The following is a 26,736-nucleotide window of genomic DNA, read 5'->3' on the forward strand; positions in this document are numbered from 1 at the left end:
TAGTATTACATATGAAGATAAAGATTTACAGGATTAGAAAGTTACTCCTCTTTTTATACACCAACGGTTTGCTGTACAGGAGGATTTATTTTAGGTTACTTTACAATAGAAACTTCTCCATTTCCTTTATAGTTGCATTATCACATAGCGCTGAAGCCCTAACTAGGTATTCTCAAATAATAACCAGTCACGATAGATAGGAGCACTAGATAAAGTTACATCTTAAGCCTCCATTCCACACACGTTAATACTGGAATTCACACTTACAATCTTGCATTTCTTTATTTCTTTTTAAAATCAATTTATATATATATATATTTACTTATTACTCCAGATTTTATTCCCTCCTCCCCTGTCCACTCTCTGACTGTTCCACATTCCATACCTCCTTCCCAATCCCCTGTCTCCAAAAGGATGTCCCCAGCCCCACCCCCACCCCACCTGACCTCTAAACTCCCTGGGGGTCCAGTCTCTTGAGGGTTAGGTGCATCATCTCTGAATGAACACAGACCCGGCAGTCTTCTACTATATGTGCGTTGGGGTCCTCATATCAGCCTGGTGTATGCTGCCTGTTTGGTGGTCCAGTGTTTGAGAGATCTCAGGGGTCTAGATTAAGACTGCTGGTGCTCCTACAGGGTTGCCCTCCTCCTCAGCTTCTTTAAGCCTTTCAATCTTGCATTTCTTATGTGAATCAGCATTGGCATGTATACTTTTACAGTAACCAACAACTCTTTAATTGAACCTAACATCCCCTCAAATCCTGCCCTGCACTATGGAGTGTAGATATCGGAGGAGAACCTACTACAAAGCCTACTTTACTAAATCATCATAATCCAAGGTTACATTCTAAGTATTCATCCTTATGAATACAGATAATCACAGTCTTCACCTTCAGCAAGGAAACGTCTCCATTCCAAGACGCAAGGGACAAATATCATAGAAAACCACAGCCAATCAAAATGCAGAGTTCTGGAGGCCAGAGAAAATAGATCCATTTACAATGTATTCCCTACGTCTAAGACTCAAAAAACACTTCAGAAGAGGGGACAGAAAGACTGTAAGACAATATCAGGGAGTTTGCTGTGAGACTGTGCTCCCTAGGGATATCAGAAGGTAACGCCCAGAAAGTCTGTGTACTGTGACTGCCTATACGTGGGCTGAACAAAAACAATGCATTCGTCAAGCTAAAGTGGGTGGGAAGACCCTTTGAATCCCCAATCCTAGACAAAGACCTGTAGGCAACTAAGGAATGCTGTCAGCAGGAGAAAGTCTTCCCTAGATGAGCACACCAACTGGCTATCCAATACCCAATGCTCAGCTCTGATAACACATATACAAGTAACATTATACAGTCTGCGCTTGTTGTACTTGTGTATTTAGGAGCATATGTGTATGTACATATGCATCATTATATGCAATAACAAGTAATGAAAAAAGAGACCGTGATTTGGAAAGAACACAAAGGGATGGATGCTGTATGGGAGGGTTTGGAGAGAGAAAGTGGAAGAGGAAAATGATGTAATTATTTTATAATATCAAAATACAAAGAAATGATTTTAAAAGAGGGTATTAGGCTGCCACATTATGGTATCTACAGCTGATACTAAAATATGAGGGTAGCATATTAAACCCAGAGGATTGTTCCTCCTTTCAAATCCTCACATTTGATTATTTTCTTTATAATTGAGCATTTTCTTAGAGCAACTGATTTCTTTATTATCAATTTAATACTTGTGTCACAAGTAGAGTATCTGCCATGTCTTCCAAGAGAAGGGAAATCAATAAAAGCAGCAAGCAGAGCTCTGGGAAGCCTGGTTTTGATGAATTATGTCCTTAAAAATATACCTGGTATGTGGTTCAAAATGTATTGATTAGGAACAACTGTTTCTGTAATGCACGTTTTCTTGAACTTCCTCTGAAGTGACAGGGCTTAATCAGAAGCCCTAAACAAGAATTGACGATGAGAAGGAGATAGAATAATGGAGTTGTCCAAACTTCCAAAATAAGTGATAATTTTAAACACACGGGAAACATTGATGTCTGTGTTTGCATCACCTTCTCTAATTTGTATCATGAATAATAAGCTGTTCAACAAAGGCTTGTTCTATGACTGCCTTAATGTTCTTGTGAAACCTTTCTGTGTGCTATTGAATACTAAGAAATTGAATACAAGCGGAAGCATTCTGAAATACTACTTGTACGTTTTAAAATCTGAGCTTTCACTGCTTTTGTAAACCATGAGCTTTAAATAAACACTCTTTGTGAAGTTAAAATCACTCTTCTGACTTTGGTTTGTATTATCACTGCTTAAGCTGTTAGAAACTTCAGTACCGTTAGGATTCTTATATGAATGCCATCTGTTAGATATGAATTAGTTACTCTACTAAATACATAGCCAAAAAAATAAAGTGTTCCCACAAAGAAGTCAGCTATGTATAATCACATGCTTCTCAAATGCCCAGCTATCTATGGATAATTCTTAGAGAAACTTCTAACTGATTCCAAGAATATAATATTGTGATTTTGTAATTCTAAATATCCATAATGTTATTATTCCAAAGTGATCTTAAAATATTTTAAACAGAAACAAAATACAATGTGCTTTGAATACATGATGCATATATATATATATATATATATGCATATGTGTGCATGCATATAAAGTTAAACAGATATAGTTATAGATCAACAACTATCAATCACCAATAAAATTAATAATATTTAATCTCAATACTAACATAATCTGCTTGTTCTACTTCTCAGTTCATACTGAACTCAAGTTTACTATGATGGAAAGTTTGCTGATCTTAGTTCGATGATCTTGGACTCCTGCCTCCTGCTTTGTCAATCTAAGTTCCCTCCAAAGAAAATGACAAATTTTGACAAAATTTGCTTTAGCACCATGAGTCTCCCAAGATTTCATCAATCATTTGTTCATTCTTTGCTTTTAAACTCTTAACTGCTTCATCTCCATTATGTCAACACCAGAACAAATCAGTCAAGAACTTGCAATGAATAGGTTAATGGTTCAGGCCTCTCTAGACATTCCAAAAATGGATTGAGATTTCATAGGACGCAGTGTGTGCTTTGCCATCTGACCCAATCCAGTCTCAGTTCTTTTACTGCAGATCTGAGAGTTCAAAATCAACTTCGCTCAGTGTCTTTTTTTCCAAATATACAACTTCAGAACACTAGGGAATCTCTAGCAAATGGAGGTATGCCTTGTGTGGTATTCAAATGCCTTTTCAATACAGAGATGTATAGTGAAACTCATTGCCTTTTCCCTTTTCTGTACTGTTATAAAAACACATTGTTACTATTGCTGGAAATGCTTGCATTCTAAAAATCTCATTTATTTAATTTCCTTCTTAAGACCAGATGTCTATATAAATGCATAAATGCATATGTGTATATGCATATATACACATGTGTGTGTGTGTGTGTGTGTGTGTGTGTGTATTAATAAATTAAGCCCATTAATTTCATACCTATGAGCTTTTGTGGAGTTTAAGAAACTTCATGCATACGTTTTCCAAGAATAAACTAATTACATTGTCTTTCATCTCCTAATGCTTCCTTCGGTTAGATTAGAACTGATGAAAATCTATGCTATATGCAAGTAACTACTTATCACTTCACTCAAGTACCATTTTTAAAGGTGGAATTTTTGCTCAGAAGGTTCCCATTAGGCATGGCACCTTAGAAAGTGATTCATTTAAATAATAATCCAATTATTAAACTTTAAAATGCCGGGCCTTTTAAAGATGTTTGCATGGGATCAACGTGTTGCAAACCTCTGCCTAATGTTATTCAAAGATCCTTTTCTTATATTAGAAGTGAAGGCCTCTGCTCGGCAGGTGCCATGTGGGAGCCATGAGAAGCCTTTCCCATTTCTGAGGCTGATCATTATGATTCCTGATTTTCCAACTTCCTAGTCCAAAGTGCCAGAAAGATGACTGAGAATGAGAAGAATAAGAGTCTTTGCTTTCCTTGATCAGCTTAGAAAAGCAAGCCATCATTCTGCTGCAGACTTGTCTCCACATTTTGAGGAGGAAAAAAAAAAACCCATTTATTTCCAGAAATAATGCATCAGACGTTTTGTGATTTGTAAATCAATTTTGCTTATTGTGGCTTCATGCTGACCTAGGTTCTGTGTCAGGCCCTGTCGATATCATTAGATAAGGTTGGCTGGTGACTCTCGAGATGTTAAGCAGAGAAATATTTGGGGCTGGAAGATCTGGGGGCAGGTTTAAATTGATGTGCCACCTGGATGTAGCTAGGGGACACCTGGAGAATGTCACAGAATTCATGGAGGACTGCAGGCAGGAGGTAGTGTGGTTTTCTTCAGAAAGCCTTTTTTGAGTGATCCAGGTTAACATCTTTGCATATAAGATACACAGCAGGTTAACACCAGTAATAGCTGCATTAGCATTTATTGCTAGATCCCTCACACATGATGGCTAAGATCAGCCCCTCCCCCTCTTCCACTCATCATACTCCATTGGTTAACATTAGAAACCTTTACTTGTATTCTCATTGTGCAAGTGGAGAGTTTCAGCGATGGTTATGTCCTTAGCATTCCTCTGAGGACTAGCTATGACTGATAAAGCCACCTTTCAAACCCTAGAATCCCTGATCACTAAGCCCAAGAGACTAGTCTGTTTGACAATTCTAAGACTGCCTGGAAGAGTTAGTGAGAAGAATGATGCCCGTATAAAATAACTGATGGGCATTGTTAGATGAAATGAAGACTTGTCCATGTCCTCTAAATCACTCAACATGTGGAACTAAGAAAAAGACAGTGCTTATTATGAGAGACACCAACTGTACTTGATTATTGACAGAATTTATACCTGCACACTCTCTATTCTCTTATGTCAAAAAGAGTTTATGTTGGAGCATCTTTCTAATTACCTACGTATGTTTCCCTTTTCTTCTTTTCTTTGCTACCAGCAACCACAGGCATCTTCACGAGCTTCAGATTTTAGCAATTGTCTGTTCCCATTCATGTCAATCCACTCATCACTGGGTGGAACAATTTTATTGTTTTATTTATTATCAAATGTTTTCTTTATTTACATTTCAAATGCTATCCCAAAAGTTCCCTATACCCTCCTCCCACCCTGCTCCCCTACCCACTCATGCCCACTTCTTGGCACTGGCGTTCTCCTGTACTGGGGCATATAAAGTTTGCAATACCAAGGGGCCTCTCTTCCTAATGATGGCCGACTAGGCCACCTTCTGTTACATAAGCGGCTAGAGACAGGAGCTCTGGGGGTACTGGTTAGTTCATATTGTTGTTCCACCTATAGGGTTGCAGACCCCTTCAGCTCCTTGGATACTTTCTCTAGCTCCTTCATTGGGGGCCCTGTGTTCCATCCTATAGATGACTGTGAGCGTCTACTTCTGTATTTGACAGGCACTGGCATAGCCTCACTTGAGACAGCTATATCAGCGTCCTTTCACAAAACCTTGCTGGCATATGCAATAGTGTCTGGGTTTGGTGGCTGATTATGGGATGGATCCCCGGGTGGGGTAGTCTTTGGATGGCCCATCCTTTTGTCTTAGCTCCAAACTTCATCTCTGTAACTCCTTCCATGGGTGTTTTGTTCCCTATTCTAAGGAGGAATGAAGTATCCACACTTTGGTCTTCCTTCTTGATTTTCTTGTGTTTTCCAAATTGTATCTTGGGTATTCTAAGTTTCTGGGCTAGTATTCATTTATTAGTGAGTGCATATCAATTGACTTCTTTTGTAATTGGGTTATCTCACTATTCAGGTGACAGCAGATACTGGCAAGGATGTGGAGAAAGAGGAATACTTCTCCATTGCTGGTGGGATTGCAAGCTTGTGCAGCCACTCTGGAAATCAGTCTGGCTGTTTCTCAGAAAATTGGACATAGTACTACTGGAAGATCCAGCAATTCCTCTCCTGCGCATATACCCAGAAGATGTTCCAACTGGTAATAAGGACACATGCTCCACTGTGTTCATAGCAGTCTTATTTATAATAGCCAGACGCTGGAAAGAACCCAGATGTTCCTCAACAGAGGAATGGATACAGAAAATGTGGTACATTTACACAATGGAGTACTACTCAGCTCTTAAAAACAATGAATTTATGAAATTCTTGGGCAAATGGATGTATTTGGAGGATAATTTTATTGTTTGTTGATACTGTTGGTAGGGTTTGTTGTTTTTGTTGTTGCTGCTATTGTTGCTGTTTTCTATGTGTGTGTTTGTGTGTGTGTGTTTTCCTTATTTGGCTGGTTAGTTTTAGTACCAGGGTCTTGCTATGTAGCTGAGCATGACTTTGTCTCACCTTTACCTTCTGGTGGGTTGAATTACAGAATTACGTAATTCTGAGGATCAAATATGTGGCCTTGATAATGGCATCCTGACTTTGCCAATTGTCTTAAAATATTTGTCCATTTGTTTCTTAATGGCTACATTTTATTGGTCTTTCCCATCATTCTACTTTCATTACTTATTCTAATAACTGGGCAGTGGTGGCTCATGCCTTTAATCTCAGCACTTGGGAGGGAGAGGCAGGCAGATTTATGAGTTCAAGGACAGCCTGGTCTACAGAGTGAGTTCCAGGACAGCCAGGGTTAGACAAAGAAGCCTTGCCCACCCACACCCCTGAATAAACAAACAAACAAAATAATTCAGAATATAACTATCCATTTTGTTCTGCAATATTAAAGTGGTACATCTTGTTGGCCCATTCACATATTTTTCCATCCCTCCATTGCTGGCTCAGTTCTCTTTCCCACAAGCATTCCTGACCCCATCAGAACTTTCACACCAGGCACTTTCAAATTTTATTTCCTATTATGTTATTGTTTGTGGTCATTCACTTTACTGATAGCCTGTGAAGTTATATGTGTTCTCATTCCTTGCACACTTACATGGAAAATTCCCATTCTAGATAAACAGACCCAGAAATATGGAAAAAAATCAAGTCCATCTTTCTACATAACCATTGCAACTTCTGACTTTAGTTTCACACTTAATTTCAGAAAGGGTTGCTTGAATTTGCTGTTCCTACTTCTTTCTCTCTCGTTCATGGAATGATGTCCTATATTGTGCATTTCTGCCCTACTCTATTACAAAGCTTTGTTGCAAAGGTAGCTAGCTAATGATGCACTCCTTTAATATGAGAGATAATCTCAAGGTTCAGTGTATACTGTAGTACCTCTTTAGAAATATTGTCTCCCCCCTTGCTTTCCATAGCATCTTTTCAATCCATATATCTCCTATCACTTTGTCTATTCCTTCTCAGCCTCCTTCCTGGCTGCTCTTCTCCCTGATAACTAAAGAATGGCACCACTCACAGTGTTCTCTGTTCAGGACTTTATCTTCTATTTCTCTGTCCCATCTTCTTTCACAAACTCATTTACCATCTTTGCTTCAGTTACTCTCTAGAAGTCAGTGATTACAAAGTTATTCATTTGGCCCAGATTTTTGAGGTTCAGGCTGCCAATGAGACACTCTTATAAATCTATCTATTGTGGTTAACTTAAAGCCATTTGGGGATGAACATAACTGGAAACATCACAAGCCAGACTCAGAAGAATCATTCTTGGACCTCCTTGTTCACATTTTTATTGGCTCCACCCAATTGTTTTCTGGAGCCATACTAGAATTCTTATATTTGCCTCCATCTCATTCTTAGGCCTATACATATGTATTCTCTTCTTACTTCTGATTTGACGTAAAAATTTCCAATTTTGTCTTTGGATATCCTCCCTTCCTTTTCACATCCATCAACCAACTACAGGTATTATTAACAGTAGCCATTGCACTTAGATGGGATATCTGCTTTCTTCCATTTGTGACTTTCCTTTCTGCCTTGCACTGGTCTGATCCTGATTCATTCTTTTCTCCCTATGCCGCAGTTACTACACTGTCTGCTTTTTAGTTCCTCAAAGGTGACAGCTAGTTCTCCATCTCAGGAAATTGGCTATGCACTTTTGCTTTCTAAATTCAAATTCTGCTATTGCTGAATCTCAATCTTTACATTACCATTTCCTCCTTACCTAGATGATATTTGGAAGATTTCCTGTCACATGTAAGATTTGGGGAAACCTGTGCCTTTCTTCTTAGAACACTCAGATGAACTTGCAATGACAGCAGAGTGTAGGTGTAAACTTCACGATCCCTGTCACCCACCAACAAGATTCTTGGAGCAGAAATATTAGCTAAGTAAAGAGTGTGGTTTATATTAAACTCCACTAACTAAGGACAAAAGTTATTTTCCTCAAGCGTGTCCTTTGCTGCCATTATTTGTATCAATTTTAGTTTATGCCTAAGAAATTATTACAGTGATGCATCCCAAATCAGACTTCCACACTTCCTAATGACACCACATACTATATAGTATTGATGGTGGCAGAAAAGTGCATCAAGCCTCAAAACAAAGGTTCAAGAAGTACAGTTCGATGTTTTCTCTACTTTCTAATAAGGGAAGAGGTCAAGTCATGAAACGAAATTTAAATGACAATAGAAGAATATGAGAAGCCTCAAAACAAGCTCAACCTCATTCTGAAAGAAAAGTTCACACTCTCAGATGGGCAGACGTATCCCACCACGCTGCACCTCACTCCCTTTTCCACACAGTAACATTATAATAGCCAGAGGGAACTGGGCAGAGGGTAGCTTTGCTGTGTGTTTCAAGATCCTTCTATCTCAAGAAGGAAATCTGGTGTGTGCCTCTGAATGATGGGGCCTGCATTGCATGCCTCTCAGATAACTAACTGGAAACATGTACTCATAAATATTAGGACCTGTTGTATTGATTCACAAGGCCATATTTAGAAAACAAACACACTTCTGATTAGAAATGATCACACAGCTGGTCCTAAACAGGTGGCTATCAGAGGAATCTGTGGATATTTATGACTTTAGAGGGGCAAGCTTTGTCTCTTAAGAAGTCTCAACTGTTCTTGGAGTAAAGCGATTTAAAGGCAGCGTTTGCTTGACTTCTTGCTGGTTTGTTGACCTATTCTACTCAAAATACCAAATGACACATTCCATTTCTTTCTACCTTAAATGTATATCACACTTTACACAAGGGAGGGGGGATACGTCTCTAGCTAATTTTCCTTAAACAATGTAAATGCTGAATTCTGTCAATAAAAATCTTTATGATCAAATGGCTACTAAAAATCTAGAGATGGCAAAACAGTTAGGAGCATATATGACTCTCTCAGAGACTTGAGCTTGACTCAGAAAAACCGATGTTGAGTGGCTAACAATTGCCTGTAATTTAAACCCCAGAGGTTCAGCGGCTCTCATTCCTCCTTTGGCTCCTGCAGGCACCCATACTCCCATGTACAATGGTCCCTCCTCACACATAGACACACATGATTAAAACAGGGAAGATAGATCTTTATAAAGGGGCAAGTAAAATGAATCTATTCCTTAACGATATAGTTTTTCTGCCTTTCGACTTTTCTTATTGACACCTGCTTAATCTGTAACAATCTGATTATTCATTTCTCCTCCCCTCCTTTTCGAAATGATTAGGCTGCCTGCAGTACTTCTTTCCAAAATCAAATCTATTCCAAGTTGATTAGCTTGGCTCTATCCACCGGCAATACTGAAAGTGACATATACCATATTTCTTCAAGATAGTAGTGAACCTAGGCTCCACATATCTGCCAGAGCCCTCGTGTGCTTGACTTCATAATGGTATTTTTAGTTTCTAGTAATTTGGAAAAAGGTGATGGGTGATAAAGTCAGAAATAAAGTGTAACAATATGGTATCCAGCTCCATCTATATATAACACCTAGGAAATGTATAGAAAAGTGAATTTCCATTCCAATAACACCTGTGACATTTAGACATTGTATAGGATTTCTGCTTTCAGTCTATGCCTGTATCATATGCATGAACTAGTTTTCTCTAAATTTAGTCAGAGACCTTCAGCTAGTCAGACACTCAGAGGGTATATGGTGCAGTGAATCATAAATGTCTGTGCATTTATAGCTTCTGTAATTCTTGTTGGTAAATGGGTTAATAAAATCAGTATCATATTTGGAAAAACTTAGAAACCTCAAACCATGAAACTCAATGGAAACTTTAGTTATATAAGACTTTCACTTTACAATGCAGTTGTCATTCTTGGTCCTGACTATGGTTTATATATTATATCTTCTGGGGTAGGCTTGCATTTATGAACTTGGAGATAATTTTCTCATGAATACAGTAAATATCTTTGATTTCCATTTAATGATCTAGCCAAAACATGGCAGAAGTTCCTTCATATCGTTCACCAACCATTGTTCTAGATGTCTCTCCTGGCAACATTCCATTTAGGAAGCAAAGCTATTTTACATTTTATACTTCTTCTATATAAAATACTAGTAACGTGTTAAAAGCTCTCAAACCCCTTGGCAACTGTACTCTTGGTAATAGCTATATTTAAAAAATTAAAAATAAACATTATGATGATTTTAAAGCATAATGAATAGCCTTTCTCTTTTCTTCACTCTCTTTTACTCTGAATTTTTGCTTGCAATATTGTGCACATGTTTAGGACCAGAAAAATGAGGATCATTCATTTCAAGAAGTATCATGGTTGTAAGCCAGGTATACATACAACCAGTGAAAAGAGAAGAGGTAATATGCTGACAGTTTCTGTTAGAACCAATGACATGATTGACTGGAAAATTCAATAAAGAGTTCGTCCAAAAAACCACGCTATCAAAGCATCTGTCTACACACAGACACTTACCTCTGCAAGACCCTCTCTGGAGACAGTTGCTGAACTTCAGGATAGACTAGCTGCCAGCAAACTCAGTATACTGTGTCTCAGTCTGCCGGCCTTTCACGGATGAAGAATGGTGACCACTTGGTCGCCTAGCCTAAGGTGTTTTGTTTTGTTTTTAGACAGTAGATCTTCACCTGTAGAGAGAAGAACATATCTTATATCAATAATTTGCTCAAGAAAGGTACACAAATAAAAAAAATGGTTATGGCAATTCTTATGTTTCTGTATCATAATTTTCTAAGTTTTAAAGTTTTTTTCTGTGCATTTGTAGTTATATACAATTGCACTGTATATGAAGAGAACACACTGAAAGCATATGGTTGGTGGTAGTGAAGTAGCAAATCTGTTTCTTGTCTTCTTGGCAGTGGAATACATCTCATTAGGATACTCAAGTTGTAGTAATGAAGTCTAGTGTAAAGATGTATCGCTGTGTATCTAGTTTGCTCAATTTTTAATAGTACATTAAAGATTCTGGTAAAAATGAAAAGAAATTCAACAAAGCATAAATGATTTGTCTCTAAAAATGACTATTAATCTATAACACTAAGGGGTGGTCACACACAACAACATACCAGAGGAGTTCCTTTTTGACCTCTTGTATTTCATTCATAGTTATCCTACTTGTACAGTAGTCCAGGATAATTCTTTGCTCTTATTTCATCTGACACAAAGGAGACAAAAGGAATCATCTCACTGCCAGATGAAATTTCTTAAACTGTGAGTGGTTCGAGGGCTAGATTCTTCTCTTTTCTTTTTCCTGAGGACTGTTTTGTTTTCCTTTGTTGTTTTTCCTTATTCCGTGGGTACATTCAGTGATAAGGACTGTTGGTAATAGTTGATAAAGATTGACTACAGTTGATGGTTCAGGGAAGAATTTGAGATGGCCAAGGTCTGATTTCACAGCCATGGTCTCTCTTCTCCCTTCAATTTCTTTCTCTCACTCCCTCACTCTCCTCTTTCCCTCTCTCTCTTCTCTCTCCCTCCCTTTCCTCTTTCTCTCTATGTCCCTCATCTCTCTCCCCCTGTTTTATCTTTACCCGTCTCTCTGTTTTCACTACCTCTCTCTCCTTCTCTCTCCCTGTACTGGCTGGTTTTGTGTGTCAACTTGACACAGCTGGAGTTATCACAGAGAAAGGAGCTTCAGTTGAGGAAATGCCTCCATGAGATCCAACTGTAAGGCATTTTCTCAATTAGTGATCAAGGGGGAAAGGCCCCTTGTGGGTGGGACCATCTCAGGGCTGGTAGTCTTGGGTTCCATAAGAGAGCAGGCTGAGCAAGCCAGGTGAGGCAAGCCAGTAATGAACATCCCTCCATGGCCTCTGCATTAGCTCCTGCTTTCTGACCTGCTTGAGTTCCAGTCCTGATTTCCTTGGTGATGAACAGCAGTATGGAAGTGTAAGCCGAGTAAACCCTTTCCTCCCCAGCTTGCTTCTTGGTCATGATGTTTGTGCAGGAATAGAAACCCTGACTAAGACACTCCCTCTCCTCTATCTTCTCACCCCTTCCCTCCTTCCCTTTCCCTCTCTCTCTGTTCTTTCTCTCATCTCTCTGTGCATGTGTGTATGTATGTGTTTGCATATATGTGTGCTTGGTGCATACATGGGTGTGCACGTTTGCATGCACATATATGTGGCTCTGTGTGCACATTGTGTACAGGCATTCTTGTCTCTGATGGCATTGGACTGATCAGACTTTAACCATTAGGATGATTTCTTCAATTCCTTCTCTACCTTATTTATTGGCATTTGCCCTCTCATTAAACCTTGGGCTTGCCCTTTCATATAGACTGATTGGCCAGCATGACTCCAGGATTTGCCTTTCTACACACCTTCACTCTCACTGTGTTCACAGATGCTTAACACAAAAGATGTAGCTTTATACAGGTGTTGGATATACAAACTCAAGTTCTCAAGTTTGAAAAATGATCACTTTCCTCACTGAGCCCCTAAAACTTGTTTTTTTTAATTGTTGTTTGTTTGATTGTTTTGTTTTGCATATCCCCTTAAAATATTAGTGGACACTTTACATACACATGGATATATATTGTTATTTAGTACCTAAAAATATATTCTGGGATTTTATAGTATTTTGATGCATGCTCACAATGCAGGGTTATCTTTTTTAAAACAATATACAGACCTATTTATATGTATATAACTGCCTTGTTCTAAAGCCAAAATGTTTTCTCCTAGTCATTTTAAGATATACAATATGTCAGTGACTATAGTCACCTTAGAATGACATAGAGCACAAAAGTGATTGCTGTGATCTGTAACTTTGCATATGTCTGCTAACCTTTCCCTATCGCCTTCTCCGTTCGTTGTTTTTAGGACTCTGGTTTCCAGTATTTTCATTTCTCCATCTATCATGAAAGAAAGATAAAATTTCCTAAAAGTTATGACGTGCTTCACCTACACACTTCAGTTTCTCATTGTAGCTTTCCTGTCCCATTACATGCATATCGAGAGTTAATATTCGTAGGCAAGCAAGCACAAAACAGGAACTTGATCTGGTGCAGTGGAGCTCAGTCAGTAGAGGGCTTTCCATGTAAGCATGAAAAACAGAAGTCAATGACAGCACCCACGTAAAGGCTAGGTGTGCTGGTATTCTCTTCTAATCCCAGTTCAGGGGAAATGGAGACTGGTGATACCTGGGGCTTAGTGACTAGAAAACGGAGCCAAACTGGAGAATTCCAGGACCCAGAGAGAGTTCCTACCTTAGATAAAAACATGGTATGTGAGTTTCACACTTTCATACAAGTACACAGGTGTACACATACACATACACATGTGTAGCTGCACACACAGAAACATCTTGCACATACACACTTCAACAACAACTAATATAATAACATCAATGAGTTAATGAAATTACTAGCTTCAAATGCATACAAAGGTTTATATCTCACTGTAATACACACACACACACACACACACACACACACACACACACCTCACTGTTCTTTACTCCCAAGGTGTACAATCCTATGGAGATTATCGTTATCAATTTGCATGTGACAATGAAACATTTGGGCTTTCATGTCATTTTTTTTCTCAGAGTTTGGGTATATTGCCAGCCTGTAATGAAGATTATAGCTAAATAAATGACTCAATAGTCAACCTTCTAGAAATGGTTGAATTTAGCTTTTAGGGCAATCGCAACTTCACTGTGGTATTAGTAATCTCATCAACTTTTTGGTTAGGGATGGATAAATAACTAGCTTTTAGTATGTAAATTACCAACAAAAACGTTTTGCAGAAAATGGGTCAGGTTAGAGATGCAAATGAGGCCTAAAATGTCTCATTAGGTTTTGAATTGCCTTTTTTTCCCAAGCATTATAAATCTTGTGAGCTTTTGGGGTAATTTTCTTGCTTGAATAAGTTAGTAAGGTCTTTCCCAATAATAAATGAACAAAAATACCTCTAAAACTAATTCTGCTTGAAAAGACAGAACAAATTGAATGTTGAAGTGTCATTTATTAGAAAGTTACCCAATATTTCTGTTTCCTACTATTTTCTGATAATAAGGTGCCCAAGGCACAAGCAGAGTTGCACAGATTTTGCATACACCACAGTGCTCAGGTAGGGAAGAGAAATCTCTACCAATTGATTCTATTCAAAGTCAGTTGTCCAGTCGAAGGAGGGGTATTTTCCACTTCTCTTATTTGGCAACTGATCATTAAGGATAGAGTGTGACTCTTGTCTTTGTTGGAGGAATGGATTGTCTTTCTGGAGAAGGTCTCTTTGGTCGTCTTCTATGAGGTTTCATTACATTGCTTATTACTAAACCATGTTTTCAGAAAAAAAAAAGTGCTGAATAAAACTGTGATCTCCCTAATAGTACAGCTCTTGGGCCAGTGCGGGCTGTTAAATGATAACTATGGATAGATAAACTCAGTGATTCTGTTTGAGACCTCATGAAACACTAATAAAATATTGCCACATCACAGAGCTAGGCTGTCAGGATGCAGTTAAACACATCTTCCCTTAAGCACATCAGTTTCCACTCTACAGACCACTAATTTAGAGCAGACTAAATTAGCCTTGTGTGACAAAGTATGAAGAGTTCTCTGGTTCTGGGTACATCTATCACAGCATTGCCAATGTTTAGTAATGTTTAACATCTCAAACTCATGATGGGGGCTGAAGTTTTGTCCCTGCGAAAGCTGCAAATGTGAAATAGTAAATCTGCAATTACAGCCACTACCTCTATTTAACAAGCTTAAAAATATCTACAAGGGAAATCAATAGACTTGCCACCATCATTTGGTTTGTTTCTGTGCAGGGGCTAGCTGAGGATAAACAAACTCCATAATTGGGAAAGTGAATTAGGAGAGATTTCATTTGTACTGTTGACTACTGCTGCCTGAACTCATGGAAATCAGCTCTATTTGAAATGCCCATGGCAGCGATTGCCCACTCCTCCATACATCTACCTTTATTACTGCCCAATAGCAAGCCTTCTAATGGATCTTTGTGTGTGTGTGTCTGGGGGGATAGTGGGGGAGTGTGGTGGTTTGAATAAGAATGGCTGCCACAGGCTGATATATTTGAAGGCTTGGTCATCAGCGAGTGGCACTTTGTTGGGGTAGGTGATGTCTTGTCAAAGGAAGAGTGTCAGTAGGGTAGGTCTTGGGGTTTCAATAAGCCCAGGCTAGTCCTAGTGTCTCTCTTCCTCGGGGTATTTGTAGAGCTGGTTATTGAACTCTGAGCCACTTCCGCAGCATCCTTTCTGACTACACACTGTTATTATGCTCTCCTATCATGAGGACTAACTTTCCAAAACTGTACAGTTAAGTGCTTTCCTTTATAAGCATTGCCATGGTCATGGTGTCATCTCACAGCAACAGAACACTGACTAAGACACTGAGATTTTTTTTCCCCCATTTTTCTTAAGAGATACAAATTTTATCTTTATATGTCATGAGTTCTTATGAATGGGATTTTATGATTTCATTATTTTATACATGAAGGAAAGCTTTGAGCTAACAAGCTTCACAAAGTCATCTCATCATAATTGGCTTGCACTGCCGACTAAAATTTTATAGATAAATAAGAAATATTGCCAGGTGTTTCAGGAGAGGCTAAGGAAGGAGGTGACAGAAGACACTGAGCGTGTTTAGACTCAACTCACTGGGTTATAACAAGAGGGCTGCTGGGTACTCTGTACCTGTCTTGTGGCATGTTCTTCAGTGTAAGATGGTTACTTCAGTAGACAAGACAGATAACTGGAGAGTGAACTCTGTCTATGTGTGCATTTTGGTGGGGTATATACTCTCTTCAGTACTAACTCTCCTGCTTACTTCATGAAATCTCACACGTCCTTACATCTTACTCCTGGGTGCTCAGATCTTTCTTTACCTTTTATGGTAGTTACATGTTTCAGACAGTCTGAGATGCTCTCACTCTTGTCAGCATTGCCATTCAAAGACCAAGTTCTTAGACTTCAAGGGAGCAAGAAGCAAAACCCCGGGCTCTGTTGGTCACTTTCTCTAACTTACCTCTCCTTCATAAATGCAGAAAAGCCCTAGGTGGTGTTATTTGTGTATGCAATTTACTACACACCGAATTCTAAACAAATCCATTGTATCCTGCAAGCATTTACACAGTAGTAACACAGTAAGCATGATTCACTATAGGATAGTAAAATACAGAGGATGTAGGTTCCCTAACTAAGATTATGTCCTATATGCTGATACGAGGATGAATTCAAGTGAAATGACTCCCAATCTAATGCTTTGTTATACAGGATGAACACAGAGACTCTAAAAACCATGTCTCTTTAACTCAGCCTGGTGGTTAATGTAAACTCTTTCCACACATTGGGAATCCATCCTTGTAATTGGTTATTTGTGGGTGGGCTTCACACTGAGATCCCACAACATATCTGACTCTTTCTCCTCAATATACACAGCATCAGGTAGATTAGAAGATCCATGCTAAAAATTCGATGCATATTGTTGCACTGGTTGAACATACCCTAAAGCAGTTATCAAGGTTGACAAATACATAGAGAATATCTTTCCTGTTGTCCTCATATTGGGCTTTGGGTCTTCAAATGTGAATGTATAATTCCCCTATGTTGTCATGTGTCTGGACATTTAGTCTCAGGCTGGTAGCACTGTTTTATGAAGTGGTAGACTCTGTTACATAGACCCTAGTCTGTGGGTCTAGGTTAGGATAGGCTGGTCCTGCAGGTTAGAATTAGTCTCTGTTTCTGTCTGGTTTCTGCTTTCTGGTATATGAATTGTGGAGTGGTTGCCTTTCATTCAAATTACCACCGTACCTCTCCTAAGCCTGACAACTGTGATGGGCTAAAATCATGTGCCCCCAAAAAAGTTTTCTTTAATTTTCTTCCTTCCATTGCTTAGTCACAGTGACATGAAACTGACTAATTTAATTAGGAGAGAAGAATTTTCTTTTCTGCCATTCATTTATCTTCTAGGCACTTAGCCATCCCAGACACACATAGATCCTATGTGCTCATGGTTTGCAAGAACTCTGTCATGCAGCCTGAGCAGCCAAGTGGTTGGGTTTTTTGATCTGACCCAGATTCTGCTGTGAAATTATAATTACTTCCATTCGTAGATCTTAAGATCTGTATTTGAGAGAAGACAGAATAAAATGCCCATCTCCCACATATGTGTTCATTGCCAGGACTGCAACTGGAATCTTACTTTCAAAGCATTTAGAGATCTACATTGTATGTGTATGTCTGTGTTCCTGAATGTGTACATGGGGACCATGTGCATGCAGCGCCTGCAGAGGTCAGCGGAGAGCATGAGATTCCTAAGGAACTGGAGTTACAGACAGCTAGCTGTAAGCACTGCGTGGAGGCTGGGAATTGAACTCAGGTACTTTGCATGAGCAAATGAGTAGTCTTAAGGGCAGCATGGTTTCTCTAGTCCTGTAATCTAAGCCTGATTTTAGAATTACCCCTGTGCATGCATCTTATCATTTATCAGAATCCAGAGTGGATCAGAGCTGGGTGATGTAGGACCGTTATGCCCACAGTAGACATGACATATGTCTAGGGTTGCTCCAATTTTTTCACAACCCAGTTCAATTGTATTTCTTGATAGAGATGCTCATGTGAATGTAAATCTAAGTTATTTTCTAGGGATATTTTAATCTTTATTCAAAATACTAATGATTTAGGTATAATATTAGTTTGCTGCACCCAAATGTCCCCCTTTTAAGGCATTAAAGTCCCCATTTTGACAGTAGAGTCCCCATGCCAAGTGGTACTCTACTGTAAGGGTTATACAGGGTATGCTTATGGTTCTCATCTCTTAGATAACACAAGTTTGTGCTTAATTCAATGGTGATAGAATAATTCCTGAGAGCTAATTAAGTTAATGCAGGAAGAAAATATGGAACTCAAAGTTAGGCACTTTGAATTTGCTCCATTTATGTTTATGACATGGGTTAAATGATTTAATTTCTCCCAATGTTGGGTCTTCATTAAAAAAAAAAAGAATGTTATATCTGTTATCCCTAAGGTGTCTGCTAATTTGAATGTCCCACTGTAGGGGATTCCTCTTACCACAAGGGACTGGAGCCTGTTAATTGCTTCAGAAGTATGTCCACAGACAAATGAGGTAGCACGGGAGGGACAGAGAAGGCAGCTTCCTCATATCATGTTGTTTGTGTTGTTCTTCTTTGTTGTTTTTGTTTATCTATAGTGGTGTTTACAAAGTTCCTTCACTGGCTGTGTGCTTCCCCTCTCAGAATTACTATGTTTGCGATCCAAACAAACGCAGATAGGAAAACAACTGAAACGGTACAAAAAGTAAGCCCTGTACTAAGTAAACACACTGTAAATGGGACATGGTGATGGTAAGTGTCAGGCAGGAACTATAGCCAGTTTACATGGCGGTATTACTTTTGGTGACAGGATAAACTGAATCATGCACTCTGTCCTGTTATCCCAAAGTGTTCTTCTTTGCTGTGATCAATTTAAGGAAATAAATTAAAACAAACTATTTATAATGTATTTTGTTTGTTAAACATATGTGTTTGAAAATGCTATGAAGACTTGTTAAATTTAACCTTTCATATTTTGGGGTTATAATTTTATTTTAAAGTTTAGTTTGAGTGCAAAAATCCATGTGTCCTAAAATAGTTTAAATTGAAATCTTGTCTATAAGGAGGAATATGATAAGCTATTTTATTATTACATTTTATATAATATGCTTATTATGTTCAAATATTTACATTTAAAACATATTTTGATTTTTCTAAAAAAATGTTTTTCAAACTGAACAATTTTTTTTTTTTAATTAGGTATTTAGCTCATTTACATTTCCAATGCTATACCAAAAGTCCCCCTTACCCACCCACCCCCACTCCCCTATACTGAACAATTTTTGAATGCCATAGATTGGGGAAAAATGTATCACCCATGTACATTTTACAAATACTTAACTTTAAAATCTAATAAACTTATGTTTTACATTTTTAAAACAATATATTTTGACCATATTCATTCCCTAACGGTATGAATATAGGCATAAGTTAAAGTTGGAAAGTATACATGTATACATGACTATCACCTGGCCTGGTTAATAATACTTCTATTGCTTTCTGATGATTCTGATTTAAAAAAAAAAATCCTTTTGTTTTTTTAACAGATCGCTAAAACCTCAAAGATTATAGATATACTTACATTTGTACATTATTAATCCCAGCATGGGTTAGGTTATAAGGTTCTGTGTGTATGGGAATGAATGAACAGAGAGACTCCACACACATATACATACGGGGTGGGGGAGGAGAGGGGAGGAGAGGGGAGGGGAGGGGAGGGGAGAGAAAGAGAGAGAGAGAGAGAGAGAGAGAGAGAAAGAGAGAGAGAGAGAGAGAGAGAGAGAGAGAGAGAGAGAGAGAGAGAGAGAGAGATTGATTCCTTGGAAGCATTTTAAAGTTAGAATGAGTGCATGAACAGAACTGGACTCCCTGGACAGTGTTGAAAAAGCCCCAGAAGACTGAACTTCAAACTACATTTTCACTAGTAGCAAAGTTTTCTCTGAAGAGCTTAACAAAGTTTTAGTTTTCTTTACCTAAATCTCTGACCTCATAATGCCGTGGAAAGCAGGAACGAAGGGAAAGAAGGAAGGATGAAGGGAAGGAGAGAAGGAGGGAAGGAGAATAGAGGGAAGGATGGAGGGAAAGGAGGAAAGGAAGGAGACAGTGAAGATGCCTTCATTCTGATAACTTGCCCTTCAGTCTTGGACAGGAATTTATAAAAACAGATAACGTTCATGTCCTGGTAACAGGATTGAGTTTTGCCATAATGATTTATATGCGAATATATACCAATACTATCAACCTAACATATTTATTCCTAGATCTTAAATATTGTCTATGACCGACGCTTTCCATAAATTCATTCTCCATTCATTTGGTCAAGAACATTATCACACTTCCTTTACAACACTGGTCCCAATACCTGATCGAGTTTCAAAGAGTCATCAGGTTTCACCAAACCTCTTTTTATAAAATATATACTACTTCTTCTGCTAAGCAAATACATAGACAAACTGCCCCTTCACTTGTAATTCATCTGCATCCATCTGCATCTGTAGAGATGAACCCATCCCTGTCCCTACTTACTCCTTTACCAAATGTTATTTATTCATGTCTTTAATTTCAATTATCAGAACCAAGCTGAAAAGTGAAAAAAAGTACTTTAAATAATTATTTTTCCTCAATGATGCATTGTGAAGTACCTAAGAAAAGTAATTATGCACATCTTAAGTCTTGTAAAAATTAAAAAATAAAACATACAAATGCCTCATATGACTTGATAGCGGTTACTACCTTAATTTTCTACTTCAGTATGCTATGTTAAGATAATCAATTCTTCCTTAAGAAAGCTGATTATGTTTTTTATTTAATTGTTAAACTTACTTCTCTGACCTTCTGCCTCCTTGATTTTAAATATTGCAAATATTTTCATCTGGGTTTGTTTTCTCTACCCCAGCCAACACGTCGTATCCGACTGTTCACAAATAGGAAGAGACTCACTCATAACACCTGTGTGGAGGTCAACGCTGTGTAGTGCGTGCTACAGAAGAGCTAGCACAAAACAAGGCATCATGTTGCTCATGTCATCACTGGATCTGGGCCTTGTAGAAGCTGAAAGCACTGTCTAGCAGAAAGGAGAGACCTGTTCCCCATACTAATTCACACCCAATCTGGTAAGTGGCAGCTCTGAACTTGTCACTAGCTAAGATGGCAGTTTGCTTAGCTGACACAAGCTGGGAGGAAGCGGGCTGATGGCTACTCTCTAAGGGCAGGGGAGAAAGAGAAAGTAGGGAAACTGAAAATAAATAATACAACACAGTTGTGATGTAAATTTGCCAAAGAAGTCAGGAGGGAATGCAAACCAAGCACAGAGACCCTTGTTTCCAATGCCCATGTTGTGACATTTCAGATTCTTCCACAGTGTCAAACCATCAGACGCAGCAGAGTGCGACAAGGCCTTCAGAAAGACCAGCATGGGTACTTTTATTTGATTTTTTTTTCTTCCAATATATTACAATGAAGGCCAGTTTAAAAAAACAAAACAAAACAAAAACAAAACAAAACAAAACAAAAAAAAAACACCTGACAGTTACATTCAAAACAACAACATGATAATAAAGGACTTTGTTCTACTATTATAAAGATATGAAGATAATATCTAATTTTTACAAATTATCCAACTGGACTTATACTTAAAACTGAACTTGTCTGTGCTTTTACTGCATTGCAAATGAGGGTGCTAAATGATTTAAAGTGCCTCCCACTGTAAGTATGACACCATCAGAATGAGTCCTCTGTCCTGCACCAGGATAAGGGTGTTTATATTTACACCCTTGGAGTAATTGTATCCTCACAGGATCCCAGGCTGCACATTCAGAAGGCATGAATCCATGTTTGAGGGATCTGTGCTAAGTGGCATGAGATATAGTTTCCAAAGACTGCACAATCAGGGTCTAAGAATAAAGAAACAAATTCAGAAAACAGCATGCTAAAAGCCCATTTCCTCTTTGGTTGTAACAGAATTTTGGGGGCTGGAGGGGATAGAAGGAAAGAAAGAATGAAAGAAAAAAAAAAGAAAAGAAACAGGAAGGAAATTAAATTTCTATTTTCACAGGCAATAACGTGTCGTACAATTTGCAATTAAAAATAAATTAGGCACAAAATCTGCAACAGATTGTTTTTAAACTTTCATTAAACCTCTTGAGTTATGCTGCTAGATGCAATGTGCTAACAGAAATGCTAGGGTTGAAACGAGTTTCTGGCATATAAAATAAAACTATGTCTTCAATCTAAAAAAATTAATTTACAGCTTAGCTGATTGGATGTAGCATTTTAACACCACTTTGGAGGTTGAAGAGCAGCAAGTGCCATAATCTGCTGAGTATTTTGATCACTACCACACAAGCATGTAACATACTTTGTGTTCAAGGGGAACCTTTATCCAGGATGCAAAGCTTGTGCTGAATTATAATCACATTCGAAAAGATTGCAAGCCTGCGGGTGTTAAGCTTTGCACTCCCAGGCTTAGCCAGGATTTAAGCAACCTACTCTGGGACCATACAGCTGATCTGACAAGATACTATTAGAGAAGTTTAGTTTTATTAGAAGTTTTCTATTCAAGATCTCAGACGTTAGACCTTTTTTTAGTGCTAATCAAAAGTGCTCTCATGCAAGCTCCAGCATTGACACTTAGAAGCAGATGGAATTCATGAGAGAGAGAGAGAGAGAGAGAGAGAGAGAGAGAGAGAGAGAGAGAGAGAGGAGTCACAGACACAATGGTTAGCTGCCTAAATGAAAGGAAATCTTGAAGGTCCAAAAACAACTTCTGATATCTTAGATGTTATTCCAGATTTCTTTGGTGTATTTGTCTGAGAAAGATTTGAGAGATATTTTCCCTACTTGATTTAAATAACTTATTGAAATGACAGATGCCATCTGTATCAGAAAGCACTCAACTATTTTGCTGAACTTTTCCTGTTCTGATGAATCAGGGAGTTATTTCGGGAGCAGGTGTTGCTCACATCCAGTCTCTAATACGTGATAAAGGGGAAGAGAGAAGGCGAGCTCTGAACTCAGTTTCACATACTCTCTCTTAAGTTATCGCAAAACATTTCTGGATGAAATTTGGTGGGAGAATAGCACTAGTTATATCTATGTGGTTAATGCACAGCTCCTGAATCTAACATCTTATATTCTTTTATTAAATTTTAATTGTCTAATGGGTATTTTGGGGAGTTATTTTATAGTTGTGCCTTTATGATTGAAAAGTCAAGGGTCTATGATAATCTCAGAACAATCTATTTCTTTACTCTTATCTAGCATTTGTTTTATTTTCCTCTTCTAGCAAATTTTTTTTCTTTCAACTAAAATAATGTAAAAGAGAGCTTTCCCCGTAGAAGTTGTCTTGGATAGAGACGAAGACGTGAATACCACCTCTTTTCCAGGTCATTATGGTTAAGTGTGATGCGGTTAAGTCCATTTTATCTTTTGTTTGTGACATCCCCATGGTTTCTATGTTTGGTTGTCTCATCTGCTTAGAGAGAAGCCTGGGTGTAATGTAGCCAGAATCCGGAAAGGGGGGTGTTTACACTTCCCTTGGATCACTGGTAAAAAGTATCTGATTGCCACACAAGTTGAGTGGAGACTGCAGGTGGCTGTAGATAATCGTACCAATTCTCTGAATGTGAGCTCAACAACCATATTGAAGTGTGCTTTCAATGCAGTCAAGGAACAGCTGGAAAAGATAGTTCCGATGTATACGTATATAAGACAAATTGGAAAAGGTCAGGGTTTAGGTGAAAGGCTTAGATTTCAAAGAGGTCCTGATAATACAGATAGGGACACATCATAAGGTGATGGGAATGCTTTCAGAAAACATCTCTTGAGAGAATATAAGTCAATCTACAATCAAGATACCTGAATGTTAACGCTTCTTGTGGCAGTATCTTCAATAGCCAAGATATTGCATCATATAGTTCTCCAGAAATAGATGAATGGACGAAGATGATGCACTGTGGTACAAATAGCTGTAAATAAGAAACAAACCCCTTCCTGATTCGATTTAAGTCCTACTCCCAAAATGAAAGCAATACCAGGTATTATTATAGGGTCAAAAACCTATGGCTAGATAGTAGGTCCTATTAGAGGACCTACTATCCCTCTTTTTTTTTTCTCACTAAATGAACATAGTATTAAATGAACTTTTAGTGACTTAGCATAGATCAGTATCTCTCTTAGCCATCAACTGTGAAGCTTATATTTGCAGTAAATGATGATTAACACAGTGACCTATTACAGTAACACAGTCAGTGTCCCAGGTCCAGGGAATAACAGATCTCAAAGGGTGACGGAACATATATATCACACCCCTTTGCCCAAGCCCCGGGCATCATTACAGAAGATATAGTGAAATGACTGTAAGAGATAGAGATGACTACCCACAAAGAGTAACTTCTGGTCACAGTAGAGTGGCACATTTAAACTCACAAAGGTTACAAGAGTGTTACAAAGGCAGTGTAAGACTAATGCATTAGAACAAATCCCAGCATGGAGAGGGGAGCTGACCACAGACTCTCATGGCAAGCTAGTGAGTTATTAGATACTGTTAGCTGCTATAAGATAGAGTCAATTTTCTCTAAGAGTGAAGCCCTCAGAAGTTGATCATACTCCATTGAAAGGTCACACATTCAAGAATAATTCAAGTTTGTGTTTGCCATCCCAAACTAGCTTTGATAGATTTAAAAATGATGGAGAATTGGTTGGGTATAGACGAGATAGTAGATCTGAGAAGAGTTATGGAGTAACTGCAAGCAAAGTACATTATAGGAAATTTCCAAAGAATTAACTGTAGATAGTTCTCTCTGTGTGCTATTTAAAAAGAAAAATGAAATTATAACTTTCAAAAGAAACTGGAAGGAACTAGAAATTAACAGGTTAAGCCAAATAACTCAGATTCATAAAGACAAAGCTTAAGAACAAACAACAAAAGGTCATGAAAATAAATTAGGACAGTTGGGACAATGGAGGGCATCATCAGGAGAGGGAAGGCAAGAAACAGTAAATGGTGTTGAATGCGATGAAAGCAATGTACACGTGTATAATGTCTCAGTGAAGCCTATTGTTTTGTATATTTACTGACAAAAATAAGCCTGCAAGTGAATAGCACATGTGCTCGTACACAAGTACACACACACGCACACGCACACACACACACACACACTCAAACCCAAACAACTACAGCTCTGAGTCTGTAAGCTGCATACTTCTAGTCCTAATACCCAGCAGTCTTTGAGGCGCTATCAAGCCAAGGCTCTCAGGGATCTCATTGCAAAGAGGAAAAGATACTCTTCAAGGGCCTGTGATTGCACAAAAGCTAATTCCTCCGGGATGTGTGCAGCTTTAAAAGGATGAGCCTGGTGGCTTGAAGCATTCTATAATAAATTCAAGAAAGATTAAAGACATGAGGTGGCTGATGGAGGGTATGCAGGATGTCCAGCAGCTTGGCTGTGGTATTCCTGAATAAAGTGACGCTGTGCTTTAAGTTCTCAGTGTTTGATCTCTCTAAAATAAGTGACATCACTCATTATGCCATTTTTTAAAAATCTTTTATGTCTCGTTTTCTGGAATTTGGCCCTCTTCTGTTCTTCTTCTACCTTTAATAGTATTCATTTTTAGTGTCCCTTTCCTGTCTTGTCAACATTGTCTTTATTTCAGAACTCTGCATAACTTCTCTGACTTTCTTAGGCAAAGCTCTTTCCTGTGTGTTTTTATCGTCCCAGTGGTTTGCACTTCATGGATTTTTGGTGATTTCCCATCTGTATCTCTGCCACTGGTGATGTTCTAAGGCCGAGAGCTGTATTGCCATGGCTTACTAGAAACAGCACATCTGGGGAATCAAAGCTAAGGTACCATAAACTGGATTCAAAGTCTTTCTCTTCATTCCTTTAACTCTTATCCATTCCTACTCTTTTCCCATCTCCTACAGATTTCATTTTGTTTCATAAGATGATAATTTATACAAAGTTGATGTTATCATTTTGAAAACTTTCAACTTCACTATGAACCCCCAATGTCTGAAGACCCTATGAATCTAACCTGAATGAAAAAAAAATGGTTCTTAGATCTGCCATTATTTTTTGTGTGTGTGTGACTTCGTTGTTTTTATAGTATTGCTCATCATCTTCCTGTCAGATGTCTGCAATAACTCTGTTATCAAAATGCTCAAGAACAGTGGCAATCAAAACATGGTCTCGGGAGTGTCAACATTAGCATCAGAGATGTTAGAAGGAGAAGCTTTTGCTATATTTCTTTTTTTATTAGATATTTTCTTTATTTACATTTCTTTTTTGGTCTTTCGAGACAGGGTTTCTTTGTATAGTCCTGGCTGCCCTGGAACTCATTTTGTAGACCAGGCTGGCCTCGAACTCAGAAATCCATCTGCCACTGCCTCCCAAGTGCTGGGATTAAAGGGGTACACCACCACGCCCGGCTTTATTTACATTTCTAATGTTATCCCCTTTCCTAGTTTCCCCTCTGAAAATCCCCTATTTCCCCCCAACCCCGCCCCCGTGCTCTCCAACCCACCCATTCCCATTCCTGGCCCTGGCATTCGCCTATATTGGGGCATAGAGCCTTCACAAGACAAAGGGCCTCTCCTCCCATTGATGACCAACTAGGCCATCCTCTGCTACATATACAGCTAGATCCCACAAGTTCCACCATGTGTTTTCTTTGATTGGTGGTTTAGTCCCTGGGAGCTCTGGGGGTACTGGTTAGTTCATATTGTTGTTCCTCCTATGGAATGTCAGACCCCTTCAGCTCCTTGGGTACTTTCTCTAGCTCCTTCAGTTGACCTTGTGCTCTGTCCAATGGATGATTGTGGGCATCTACTTCTTTATTTGCCAGGCACTGGCAGAGCCCCCCAGGAGACATCTAT

The 26,736-nt window shown here is 38.5% G+C and overlaps 1 protein-coding gene and 1 long non-coding RNA gene across 10 annotated transcripts in view; one reads left to right on the forward strand and one right to left on the reverse strand.

Annotated features, from left to right (window-relative positions):
• Positions 1–10,882, reverse strand: part of Tenm3 (teneurin transmembrane protein 3) — a 1,297,160-nt gene extending 1,286,278 nt beyond the window's left edge. Inside the window, exon 1 of the mRNA XM_006509405.3 lies at positions 10,741–10,882. The gene's annotated coding sequence lies outside the window, so the exon portion shown is untranslated. The remainder of the gene's footprint in view (positions 1–10,740) is intronic.
• The window catches only part of 4930555F03Rik, a 178,156-nt gene that overhangs the window by 141,057 nt on the left and 10,363 nt on the right, over positions 1–26,736 (forward strand). For 8 of the 9 annotated variants that reach the window (XR_001778771.2, XR_003947385.1, XR_003947386.1 and 5 more), the window contains one exon: positions 20,758–20,974. This is a non-coding gene — a long non-coding RNA (RIKEN cDNA 4930555F03 gene). Of the gene's footprint in view, positions 1–5,778; positions 10,461–20,757; positions 20,975–26,736 lie in introns of those variants that run through there. The other variant, XR_003947384.1, reaches the window with a different exon arrangement.

This window comes from Mus musculus, chromosome 8 (assembly GCF_000001635.26).
Source record: "Mus musculus strain C57BL/6J chromosome 8, GRCm38.p6 C57BL/6J".
NCBI lineage: Eukaryota > Metazoa > Chordata > Mammalia > Rodentia > Muridae > Mus > Mus musculus.